Source organism: Galeopterus variegatus, unplaced genomic scaffold (genome assembly GCF_000696425.1).
Source record: "Galeopterus variegatus unplaced genomic scaffold, G_variegatus-3.0.2 Scaffold402, whole genome shotgun sequence".
Classification (NCBI taxonomy): Eukaryota; Metazoa; Chordata; class Mammalia; order Dermoptera; family Cynocephalidae; genus Galeopterus; species Galeopterus variegatus.
The window spans coordinates 602,287-615,705 of record NW_007726513.1 but is presented as its reverse complement, the minus strand read 5'-3'; the positions used below and the strand labels follow the sequence as shown (position 1 = coordinate 615,705).

At 41.0% G+C, this 13,419-nt stretch overlaps 1 pseudogene; it reads left to right on the top strand.

The window, feature by feature from the left end:
- The first annotated feature begins 12,821 nt into the window (after window positions 1-12,821).
- LOC103586977 overlaps window positions 12,822-13,419 on the top strand; it is an 821-nt pseudogene continuing 223 nt past the window's right edge.

The window sequence follows — 13,419 nt, the reverse complement described above, 5'->3', positions numbered from 1 at the left end:
TTTTTTTTTTTTTTTTTTTTTTTTTTTTTTTGTTGTTGTTGTTGCCTAGCTGCATTAGTCAACATAGTAATAATTCCGCAGGTATTTATTTAGTCGTGCCTGGTGGAATGTGATTTGGTTTGGCTTTGCCATTGTCTATGATAATGGAGAATAAAACAGCAGCTTGAAGACTGCATCACAAGGGAAGGCAGCCCCTGCTGCCCTGGGAATTTTAGTATCTCCATGCATCTCCTGGGTGCATCCCAGGGGCAAAGTCGTCAGTGAGCTGCCTGTGAACAGTGATTCTTTTCTCATTTACCCTGAGAGGAAACATGCCCTAGAAGATGTACACTCATTCAAAGCTAATGCATGCTCCAGAAGCAAAGCTAAATCATCTATTAAGGCGACATAGGAAAAAATTGCCCAGGGACTTAGCCGTTTGTTAGTCACTATCATCTGGAGATGAGAGCCATATCCTTTGAGGGAGAAACGGGCAATCTTTTTCTACCTGTATTAACTGAATTATTCTGTGATCCTAGCCTTTCCCTTTTTGGGAGGTGGTTTCCTCCTCTGTAAGACATAAATGAAGTCATTGCAGGCGAAACAGCCTTGAGAGAACATGAGGCTGATGAGTGCTCACTTGTAACCAAGGATTGTCTTGGCAACACAAAACATTTAGGGCCTGTCTGCTGGATAGTCTGTAAAATCGGGAATTTGAAGATAAGAGTAACCATTTATTTCTATGTCAGCCCAACAAAATGTCCCTCATAATACTGTTGAAATGGAGATGGTATTTACAGAGAAAAGGTCTCCTGGTTTCTTCAGAAGAACTAGATACACATTTGAGATTTCTCTTCCCAGATTTAGATGACAACTTTACTTTGACACCAAAGAGGCTGAGAGTAGGAAGGGCACCCACTCAAAAGAGCATATTCAGAAGAAAAAGAAAACATTTCTGAAGGGATGTGTAAGGCAGACCTGCTGGGGCAGGTTTGCACTCAAAGGGCTCTTTGCAGTATTTTTAAAAAGTCCTGCAGGAGTTGTGCATGAGGGGCTGGCAGGTCACTGAGGAAATGCCAAGCCCGAGTTCTCGCCCAGTGCAAGCCAGGCCTGGGACTCCGGGAGCCATCTCAGAACCCAGATTGTGCATGAGACTAGTAACAAAAATGACCACATATCTCTGGGTTGCTTGCCCAAATCCTTTTGGGCCTCCTTTGACATGGATAATGTGTGCTTCAGAAGCAAAGCTAAATCAGCCTTCGATGAAATGCATCTTTTCTCAATGTAAGTCGAACTTGTTTGTAAACCTGGCTGCTCCTACTCAGGGCTGCTCTCTTCAGGACCACTTGAAGTTTTGGCACAACCAAAGAATTAGGTTTCCTTGCTAGCTCTCAGTATGCATCTAGTTCTCACACATGAGGTTTTCAGGTCCTTAGGAGTCTTTGGAGTATCTAAGACCATTTCTTTTCTCAACCGAAAATGCAGAGGGGGATTATTGCTGTTTTTCCCCCATGTGGGCTAACCGCACTTGAGTTGATTAACTTCATGGTACGAACCAAGAATCTCCTTTTCCTCTTGACCTGGCTCACTCAGTAGAAAAGAAAGCTCATCTTTCTGTTTGAGCAGTTTTTCCTTCAACATAAAATCCTTTCCAGTATCTCCATACGTGCCCGGAGACCTGAAAATTGGCTGCGTTGGAGACATCTGAAATGTAAACATCAGAAACACTACGCCCCTCTCCTGGGTCATGCCCTGTGCCCAGAGGGAAATAGCCGGGCCAAGTGCTCAGATTCATCTTGACTAGACCTGCCTGCCTGGGTGTGATTTACACACACAAAGCTAACTGCTCCCACACTGGGCCACTTGAAGGCTTAGCAGTAATGTAAAAACTCATGCAGGTAATCGTGTAGAACCCCAAATTCACTTCAACAAATACACTGAAAGAAAGGGACCAGGCTCTAAGCTGAGGTAGTCACTAGGCTGACCTCCTGTTCATGAAGGCTGTCTAGGTGACATCTGAGCCACCAAGATAAGAGCTGTCCATTTACCGAGTGACTGGGGTGTGCTTTTGGCTCTCTGGGGCCCCCACGGCAGCTTGCTGCATTGCTGCATGTTCATTTTTCTGCTACTTCATGGAAAACACAAAGCCTGTCCATTAAATTATTGATCCCCACCCTTTGCAGTGGGCACCCAGCCCGCTTCTCTGGAGGAGGGCGTGCCTTATGCTGTGTGTGATGACGAATGCTTGTGCCAGTCATTTAACCACTGGTGTGACTCTCAGAGAGGTTAATAAGCTGGTTTTAAGGAACCGAGCCTTTGGGCTGCAAAATAGTTTGCTGTTTCTCACAAAGCAGAAATTCTAGTAAGTACTAGTGGTGATTTTGGACTCAAAAGGTATATAGAATAAACACCAGTCCGTTTCTGGAGATCATGTCATTAAATTTTGACTATAAGCAAAACTAGAAATCACCTACATGTCCATAAATGTTGAGACTAGTTAAAAAAAATTAGTACCTTCATACCATGGAATAGCAGACAGCCACCAAAAAGAATGAGGTAGATCTTTAAGGGCTAATATGAAACTTGTCAGATACATTAAGCATGAAAGGCAAGTTATGGACCAATATATATCTATGATATTTCTTATGCTTAAAAAAATTACATATTCAAATGTTTAATATGTATAGAAGTTTTTTTAATGCCAGAAGAAAACCATCAAAGTGGGATCACAATAAGTTCACAAATTGACACTGTTTAAAATTAAAGTTAAAACAATTTGGCCCATTCTTGCCATGTGATACTGTAAAGAGTCACCCTACCAGAAGGAAGGCCCTCACCAGATGTGTTCCCTAGACTTTGGACTTCCGAGCCTCCAAAACTCTGAGAAGCAAAGACGCCTTAGCAGCAACAACCACACATAGCGCCCAGATCTTGATTTCTAATATCTGTCTCTAATAAAAGGAACAAGTGCTCCTAGGAAAAATGGCTGATTCTAGTACTGGGGCAGGAAACATACAAGATGTACCTGGAGCATCTTGTACAGCCAGAAATTACGGAAGCATTCCAAAAATCCAAAAAAAAAAAAAAACCCCACAATGAAGGAATATGTCAAAGGGATAAAGGAGCCAACTGAAAGAGCTCCCAGTGGCCAAAGATCGAAAAATTTGGCAAGAAAATAAATAAAGAGGTATTGGATTATGACCCAAGGTGTAAAAAAAAAAAAAATCCTTTAGTCCATACTGATATGAATAAATGAATAAATAAATACAAACTTCAAATCTTCAAATAATTTATGTAAAACCCTCTGCCTCAAAGAGATGGGCCATAACTCCCTACTCCTTAAGTGTGGGTGTGCATAGTAACTTCCTCCCAAAAAACATAGAATGGATAGGGGGATGGGGTATGTAAATTTACAGCAGAGAAACCTGACAAATACCATCTCAACTAGGTGATCAAGAGTAACATCGCAGGCCGGCCCGGTGGCGCACTGGATAAGTGCGAGATAGTAAAATGGTTACGATAGTAAATTAATATATCATCATCTCACATACTCACTTTTTGTGTGTGTAGCAAGAACAGCTTCAATCTACTCATTTAACAAAAATTCTAAATACAATACACTATTGTTAACCACAGTCCTCATAGTTAGATCTCTAGACTTGTTCAGCCTACATACATGCTATTTTGTACCCTTTGATCTCCCTCTCCCCATTTCCTCTCCCACACCCCACCCCTGGAAGCCACTGTTTTATTCTCTCTACATATCTGACTTTTTCCCTCTTTTTCAGATTTCACATATTAGTGAAATCATGTAGTATGTTTTGTTCCAAGTCTAGATTATTTCATTTAGCATTATGTCTCCCAGGTTTATCCATGTCGTGGCAAATGGCAGGATCGCCTTCTTTCTTAAGGCTGAATAATATTTCTTTATCTATGAGGGTTCGGATCCCACATACAGACCGGTTCCCGCTCACTGGCTGAGCGAGGCGCGGGAGCAACACCAAGGGTTGCAATCCCGTTGCCGGTCCCCGGTCCGGTACGGGGGCAACACTGAGGGTTGCGATCCATTGCCAGACACGGAAAAAGATAAAAGACAAAAAAAAAAAAAAGAGTAACATCGCAGTGATAAGTCATGCTGATAGTATGTATCCTTGGTATGATGTGATAAAAATGGCATTCCACCTCTGTGATCTTGCTTCCAGAACACTTAACCACAATCTAATGAGAAGTATATTAGACAAATCCCAATGAGGGACATTCTATGATATACATGAGCAGTACTCTCTGCAAAACTGTCAAGTTCATTAAAAAAAAAAAAGAAAAAAGACATTCTGATAATATGTCACACAGTAAAGAGGAGTCTAAGTGTCATGAGGTATCTGAGATGGGATTGTGGAGAACAGAAAAAGGACAGTAGGTAAAAACCAAGGCAATATGAATAAAGTATGATGTTAGTTAATCATAATGTATCAATATTGGTATACGAGTATAATTATATCATTACCTTAACTGTAATAAATGTATCATACTAATGTAAGATGTTAATAATAGGGGAAACTGGATGTGGGATATATGGGAACTCTCCATGCTGTCTTTCCAGTTTCTGTAAATCTGAAACTGCTCTAAAATATTCTAACAATTTGACATTGCCCTGACATCTAAGTGTGTGTGATCTGTTGAACATAGAATTTTTTTAAATGAGTTTTCACTTTATATGTCTTTGGGTATATTTTTGTAATTATTCTAGAAATTAATTTTTATTGTATTTTATGAAAGTATTGGTCTATGAGTATTGGAAATAAGAAAAAAAAATTCCTTTACAAGTGAAGAATCCCATTTACACTTTTAATTCACACTTTCCATCCTTATGTATTGTTTGAATTTTTATCTTGAATATGTATTGCTTTTATGATTAAACATTTGGAAATGTTTAAATTTGGTTCTAAGAAATGGTACCAGGTTAATGGCTTTATCTAGCCCATCCTTCCTGGATTCCTTTGTCCTAATGCCTCAATCACAGCATCTCTCAAGCTCTTTCCATAATCAGAAATTGCCCAAGCTTCAAAAAGAAGCATCTCTTTGGGTAGAAGGCCAAAGATGCTAAGAGAAATGGGCAATCAGTGACCAATCAAGAAAGACTGCCAACATTTTGCAAAAAGAAGTTTTCCTCCTCCTTGGACACAGCTGGAGTGAGATTCTCTCTCACAGATGAGAACACTATGCTCAAGTCTCATTAAAATCTCCTCACTGGATTACAGATCCAAAATCCTCCGGGGAGCCGTATGAACCACGTAATGTTTCTCGCTTTGCATCTTCAATTATGCGTCTTTGATTTAGCTGACAGATGTGAAGCAGTGTGCATAGCCAGCCAATCCCCTGGTGGCCACGCATGTGCAGAGGGAGGCTGTCTTGCCGTGTTCCAGCTGCATCTGGCACCAGCTTCCAATCACTCAGAACCTTTCCTCTCCATCCACCTTCCCTCAGCCCCCTTCCCTCCTCTGCTCAGGCCCTGGCGTGGATTGAACGGACACACCCACTTGGGTCTCCCAAAGCAAATGGGAATGGTGTGCCGATCTGAGGGACCACCTCTTAATATGGGATGGCACCACCTAGCATTCCGTCAAGTTTTTCAGCATAGAAATAAGGCCAAATTCTGGCTCCATCCCAAGCCATGGCTGCCAGGATCATATAGAGAAACATCTGGCTGGATGGTTGGAAGTGCTTGGCTCAGCCCTGCAGGAAATCCACTTTCAGCCCTGCGTCCCAGGCTCTCTTTTGCCATCCTGGTGTGGCCAGGCCTGCTACACAGATTCCACTGGACCTCCAGGGGGAGAAGGAGAGCTCTGAAGTCTTCAACTGTCAGCATCGGCTAGTGACTCCACAGCATGGATGTGTGTCCAAGCCCCATGGGAATTTGGGTCACATAGGGGTAAGCGACCACCACCACAGAGCACTGCCAGGGATGGAGGGGGGAAAGCACCATGTATTGGAGTGTGTGTATATGTGTGCACACACTAGTGCTTGCATACATGTGGATGGTTCATGGAAATGTTCGATCTGCAAAATGCCGCCTTCTGAATACAGTGTTGGCTTTTGACAGTGGGTGGTAACTGTGAATTCTTCTCAGATATCACAGTAGTGCTTTCTTCCATGAATAGGGAACCTCCATGCCTATGGTGGATGAAAACTGTTTGGTTTCAGCCTTTTCTAAAGTGTGGTCAGATAGCAGATTTGTCCCTGTTGATTATTATTTAATAAAAGTAGGGGTGTGGTTTAGACCATGGTTTTTCAAGGGTCCAAACTAAATGGAATTCTCTATTTTATTTTCTTTTTTCTCTTTATTTTAGAATTGTAGATAGAAGTATATATTATTTTAATTTAAATTTTTTGTTTCCCTGCATTATTTCCCCAGCACTTACAGTTTTTATCATAAATGCCAACTGTAAAGTTAACGGTCATGATTGTGAAGTGTGTATTGTGATTTTTTTAAAATTCCATTCTCTCACCCCTTATTTCTCCTGGAAAAAAAATGTAATTATTTCTCCTTTGCCAAACATTCTGCTATCGGTAGTAACAATACATTGCTATGAAAATTCTTCAATTTAGTAGCAAGGCATACAAATAACAAGTGGAAGAATTAATAATACCTTTCCTTTTAAATTTTTCCTTGTATTATACTTTTCTCTTTTTTTCCTCTTTTGGGCACTGTTTTTCTCTCATATTTTCATGCCATCACCTTATATTACTCTGGAAATTCTTTTAAGTGCCCACAGTGTGTACACTGTGTGGTGTGACACAGGGGGCAGACCACAGGCTTTAGAATGAGCAAGGCCTGGGCTTCAATCCCATCTCATTTACTTCTTAACTACATGGATGTGGATAAATTACTAAGGCTCCCAGGGTCTTGTTTCCACATCTATAAAGGTGAAATAAGATTATGTATGTTAAGAAACTCTCAACAAACTTTATTTCCTCCACTTCCCCCACTTTAGTGTACTTGAAACGTATTTATCTTTACCCACCCCTCTTTCCTTCTATAATAGCCTTAAGAAGTGGAAGAGTGGTATGTTTTCAGTCCAAGGCCAGAAGCTGCTATAGAACCAAGAAGAGCCAATGTCCCAGTTCAAAGACCGTCAGGCAGAAGGATTCTCTCTTACTTGCGGGATGGTCAGCTTTTTGTTCTCTTCAGTACTTGGACTGATTGGGTGAGGCCCATGCACGTTGTGGAGGGCCATCTGCTTTACTTAGTCTACTGATTTAAATGTTAATCTCATCCAAAAAACAGTATGTCAGAAACACCCAGAATGTTAAACCAAATATATGGGCACCCCATGGCCCAGTCAATTAGACACATAAAATAAGCCTGTGAGTAAAAGCGATGAAAGTCACCTGAAAAATGGATCTGGGCTTAAAGCAGGAGCATCTCTCTCTTTCCAGTGGAAAACCACCTCAGAATTAGATGGACATCTTGAAAGGTATGGGATCCTGGTGTCTAGAGGTGCCTGATCAGAAGCTGGGTGACAACTTGTTGGGGACATTGAGGAGAGAAATCAAGCTCCAGAGGAGAGAACTAAAGGACTCCAAAGGGCTCTTCCTAGTCCATAGATGCTGTGGTTCTATAATTCTGTATTTAATATTGGCTTTGCTTCTAGTGGGTCATACCAAATGATTTGGTTTTAAATCTTTAATGTCTTTACAATATGCATCTACTATGCATTAAATTCCCTTTAGGGATAAGAATGAATTTAAAGAGCATGAAATATTTTTTAAATTAACTTTCAGAACATCCCAAGGGGCTACCTTGGAAATCATGATTTCTACATTCTCCGTGCATGAAGAGCAAAGCAAAAGCTTACAAATTGATGCCTGGAATTCTCTCAAGTTGTAGTGATATGTTTCTTAAACCTTTCATTAAAAAATCTCTCTTCCCTTCCAATAGATTGTGCTTCCTCTAAATACAAGCCCTCTTAGCTCAGCAAGTTATCTTCTCAGTGAGGTTTTCCCTGGAGCTGATCAAAATTAGTAGCCTCTTTCTATTCCCCAAAGCAACCTGTCACCCTCTTGTTTTATTTTCCTTATAACTTTTAACTTTCTAGTATTATGTTTTTAAATTGTGTTAAATTATATATAACACAAAATTTACCATTTTAAGCATTTTTTTAAGTTGACACTTCAGTGGCACTAAGAACATTTGCATTGTTGTACAACCATAGCCACCATTCATCTCCAGAACTTTTTCGTCTTCCTAAACTGTAATTCTGTACCCATTAAACACTAATTCCCCATTTTCCCATTCCCCCAGTCCCTGGCAATCACCCTTCTACTTTCTGTCTCGATGAATTTGTCTACTCTAGGTACCACATAGAAATGAAATCATATAAAATTTGTCCTTTTGAGTCTGGCCTGTTTCACTTGGCATAATGTCTTCAAGGTTCATCCATGTTGTAGCATGTGTCAGAATTTCCTTCCTTTTTAAGGCTGAATAATATCCAATTGTATGTGTATACCATGTTTTGTTTACTCATTCATATGTCAATGGATGTTTGGGTTGTTTTCACCTTTTAGCTATTTTGAATATTGCTGTTATGGACACGAGTGTATGGATACCTAAGTCACTGCTTTTAATTCTTTTGGATATATATCCAGAAGAGGAGTTGCTGAATCATGTGGCAAATCTATGTTTAATTTTTTGTGGAACTGCCATACTGTTTTCCACAGTGGCTGTACCATTTTACATTCCCAACAGCAAAGCACAAAGGTTCCAATTTTTCCACATCCTTTGTAACACTTGATATTTTCTGTTTTTTGTTTGTTTGTTTGCTTTTTTTTTTTTTTACAATAGGTGCTCTAATGGAGGTGAAATGGTATCTCACTGTGGTTTTGATTTGCATTTCCCTAATGATGAATGATGTTGATCTGGCATCATTTTATTCATTTGTTTGTTACCTGTCCATTGTCTGGCTTTCCCAACAGGACCTAGTCTATGGGAGCAGGAGGAATGTGTCTGACATATTTACTGTTCTATCTCTAACCCAGAGAGCCATACCTGACACATAGCAGATACTCAATTATTTGCTGAATGAATAAATAAATGAATTTGCTGTAGAGAAAATTTCAAACTTTCTAGAGTTTGAAGTGGACTCCAAGTTAATCTTCAGGCACTCAATTATTTGCCTGAGATGATAAGTAAATGTCACCTTTCCATCATTCAGTTTTCCTTGAAAAATGAGAGAAAAATGAGCTATTTTGAATATTGCTGTTATGGACACGAGTGTATGGATACCTAAGTCACTGCTTTTAATTCTTTTGGATATATATCCAGAAGAGGAGTTGCTGAATCATGTGGCAAATCTATGTTTAATTTTTTGTGGAACTGCCATACTGTTTTCCACAGTGGCTGTACCATTTTACATTCCCAACAGCAAAGCACAAAGGTTCCAATTTTTCCACATCCTTTGTAACACTTGATATTTTCTGTTTTTTGTTTGTTTGTTTGCTTTTTTTTTTTTTTACAATAGGTGCTCTAATGGAGGTGAAATGGTATCTCACTGTGGTTTTGATTTGCATTTCCCTAATGATGAATGATGTTGATCTGGCATCATTTTATTCATTTGTTTGTTACCTGTCCATTGTCTGGCTTTCCCAACAGGACCTAGTCTATGGGAGCAGGAGGAATGTGTCTGACATATTTACTGTTCTATCTCTAACCCAGAGAGCCATACCTGACACATAGCAGATACTCAATTATTTGCTGAATGAATAAATAAATGAATTTGCTGTAGAGAAAATTTCAAACTCTCTAGAGTTTGAAGTGGACTCCAAGTTAATCTTCAGGCACTCAATTATTTGCCTGAGATGATAAGTAAATGTCACCTTTCCATCATTCAGTGTTCCTTGAAAAATGAGAGAAAAATATATCTGTGCCTTTCCTGAGTTATTAACAAACAACCCAGATTAATAAAATATTGTGACTCTCTAGCTTCTGGACTTGATAATTGACAAAATTGAAGCATGTTTGCTGTTTCAATGACCAAATTAGATGTACCAGACATACAGTAGGTGCTCAAGAAATANTATCTGTGCCTTTCCTGAGTTATTAACAAACAACCCAGATTAATAAAATATTGTGACTCTCTAGCTTCTGGACTTGATAATTGACAAAATTGAAGCATGTTTGCTGTTTCAATGACTAAATTAGATGTACCAGACATACAGTAGGTGCTCAAGAAATATTTGCTGATAAATAAGTAAATGATCCTGAAAACAGGAACAAAAATACAGATCGTATGTGTGGAAGTCCTTGGGACAAAAAAGCCTCAGTCAGTGGCTTTGGTGGAAAGGTCAAAACACCAAGACTAGGGAGTTAATTCACAGGTCTTTTTTCTTCACGTAAGTAATCAATTTAGAAGCTAAATGTGGAGTGGGACTCCCCATGCAGTGTTGCTTCTCTAAAAATCAATCACCTGCAGAAGACCAGAGAAGCCTGATTTCTTTGTTGGTTCATTCCATAAAGCATAAGGAAAGTATTTTCCTACATTCTTCAGATCAAACAGTCGTAGGTGTGGTCCTGCTTGCTTTACAGCAGGGGCTACTTCCTGTTGTACCTGTTCTGCAAAGTGCACGACTGTTAGCAGAATGAGAGAAAAGTACCCTCATTTAAATTTTGTTCTAGTGTTTAAACAGTGACAACATGCTTTATGCCATTTAAGATTTCTGCTAGTCTTTATAGAAAGAGGTGGAATGAAATATTCTTCTCTTGAGAAGATGTAGGTAAGATAAGAATCCGTTTGGGGCATGTGATGTTCCTAAATAAACAGAAGAGAAAAAAACCAAGAAGTAGCCTTCAGAGGAGCAAAGCTCCTCCAGCCATCCAATCTGGGGGAATGTGACCTAGTGCCCAATTCAGTGATGATGGCCAGCAAGAGTATCTGTACCTTCCTGGTCTCAGAGGCCAGAGATGGCGATATAAGAGGCATGGAGCCCACCTACAGGTAGCAGTCTTTGGCTAATAAAAGTGAGGGCACTTAACTAGGGGGTGGAGGAAAGTAAGAATGATAATGTCATGAAGTTTCTAGGGGAATAACCTAACAAAAGTACTCAGCCTGCTTCCTAACAGGTAGACATCTGGGGAAGAGCAGCCCTACTTCATTAACCTGATAGGGAAGTATTTTTTTCCTCTATTTTTCATTGTGTAGTTTCTGAACTATCTGTATCAGATTTAGGGGTGGTATTCAAAATGCAAATTCCTGAACATGCACTCAGACCTACCATATCAGAATCTCTGGAAATAATGCCCAAGAATCCTATTTTTTAGGAAGAAAAAAGACCTCTCTCAAGAGCCACCTTAAGTTTCATAGGCTAGGATTAAGTCACATGCTTGAGCCTCATATGATTACCAGGTAGGAGAATAAGACCAGGGGATTATACCTATCGCACCAGGGCTGGAGATTTCCTGATCACATGGCCTCAAAGGTGTGAGCACCAGAATTAGGTTCTGCCAGCATGGAGAAGGGAAGGTGTGGACTGGGTTGGTAAAAATGGCCTTTGTTACCATAGCTTGGTAGCTGATTGGGGATAATAACTCACATGAAGTATTGGCTTCTTCGGTTGCCATTTCTTGAAGTCTACTCATGTTCACTAGATCAAATGCCTGAAACTTTCCTCATTGATAGCCTATTGGTGAAGTCTAGATGGCACCAAAGAAACCAGAAAGAATTGACATTTTGCAGGAAAGTGGAAGAGATTGATCTTAGAATAGTTCAAAATGCTAGATACAATTTTCTGTTGACAACACACCATCAAACGGGGTCAATGGAAGTATAATACATTTATCTTTTTATTCAACAAATATTTACTGAACACCTATAATATGGCAGGTCCTACATTTAGCCTTGGGGAGACATCAGCAAATAAAAATAGGCAGAAACTCCTGCCCTGCCTTGACATCACCCTGGTGGCAGCAACAGAGAGCACATAAAGCAAGGAGGTTAACTATAAGGCCTGTTTGAAGGGATAAGTTCTATAAAGAAAATAAACAGGCAGAAAGGATAAATAGCACTCAGGTGTGGGTGTTGCGATTGCCAGTAGAAGAGCAATGAGGTCAAGCCTCATGGAGAAAGGAACGTTTGTGTGAAGACTCAGCACTGCGTCATGGGGGAGGGAAGGCTCCCAGGTAAGATGCAGCACATGTGACGGTGCTGGAGTCGGGGTGTGCCTGGTCCATGGGACAGGAAGAAGGCCAGTGGGTCTGGAGGGGAACAGACCAAGGCAAGAGCAGTAGGATATGAGGGGAAGGTAGAACGCAGTGGCGTGGGAGCATCGTTTCTGGGCCCTTTGAAGGGACTTGGATTTTGCTCTGAGGAGGACGGGAAGACATTGGGAGATTAGAGACCGAGGAGTGACATAATCCACTTTTTATTTAAATAGGACCATTCTGGCACTGCTTTGACAATAGACTGCTGGGAACCTAATTCGGAGAATTATAATTCACATGAGATATGATCAGGATTTGGACAAGGGTAATAGAGATGAACAAGGGAAAGAGGGAACTCAAGTATGATTTCAAAAATTCTGGCCCGAAGAACTGAGAAGGTGGAGTTGCCATTAACTGATTTGGCGAATATTGTTGGTGGATCAAATTTGTGGAGGGAGAATCCAGAGTTCGTTTTGAACATGCTAACTATGAAATGCCTATTACACATTCGAAGGGAGAAGTTGAGCAGGTGACTGAATGAACTGGAGGTGCCTGACAGTTGTCAGCATGGGGATGATAAAGTCCTAGAACCGGCGGGCGCGTGCGCAGTGACGGCGCGTGCGCAGTGACGGTGCAGGCAGCGGCGGTCATGGCCGCTGGGTGCGTGAGGCTGGCGCAGCACAGTCTCCTGGCTTTGGCGTTGTCTCTCAGCTACAAAACAAAAGAACAATGGCAAGATCTTGGGAGAGGACACGGGTCAAAATGAACAGAAGACAGATCTTCCCTCCACAGAAAAGATCCTCCTGGAAGAGAAGGTCAAGTTAGAAGAGCAGCCGAAAGAGACGATGGAAAAATATAAACGAGCTTTGGCAGATACTGAGAACTTACAGCAGAGGAGCCAAAAATTGGTGGAGTAGGCAAAATTATATGGCATTCAGGGCTTCTGCAAGGACTTGTTGGAGGTTGCAGACATTTTGGAGAAGGCAACAAAGTGTGTTCCCATAGAAGAGATCAAAGACGACAACCCTCACCTGAAGAACCTCTACGAGGGGCTGGTAATGACCGAAGTCCAGATTCAGGTGTTCACAAAGCACGGCTTCCTCAAGCTGAACCCCGGTGGAGCTGAGTTTAACCCTTAGGAACACGGGGCCTGGTTCCACGCGACGGTTGAGGGGAAGGAGCCAGGCCCAGTGGCGCTGGTCAGCAAGGTGGGGTACAAGCTGCACGGCGCACCCTGAGACCTGCCC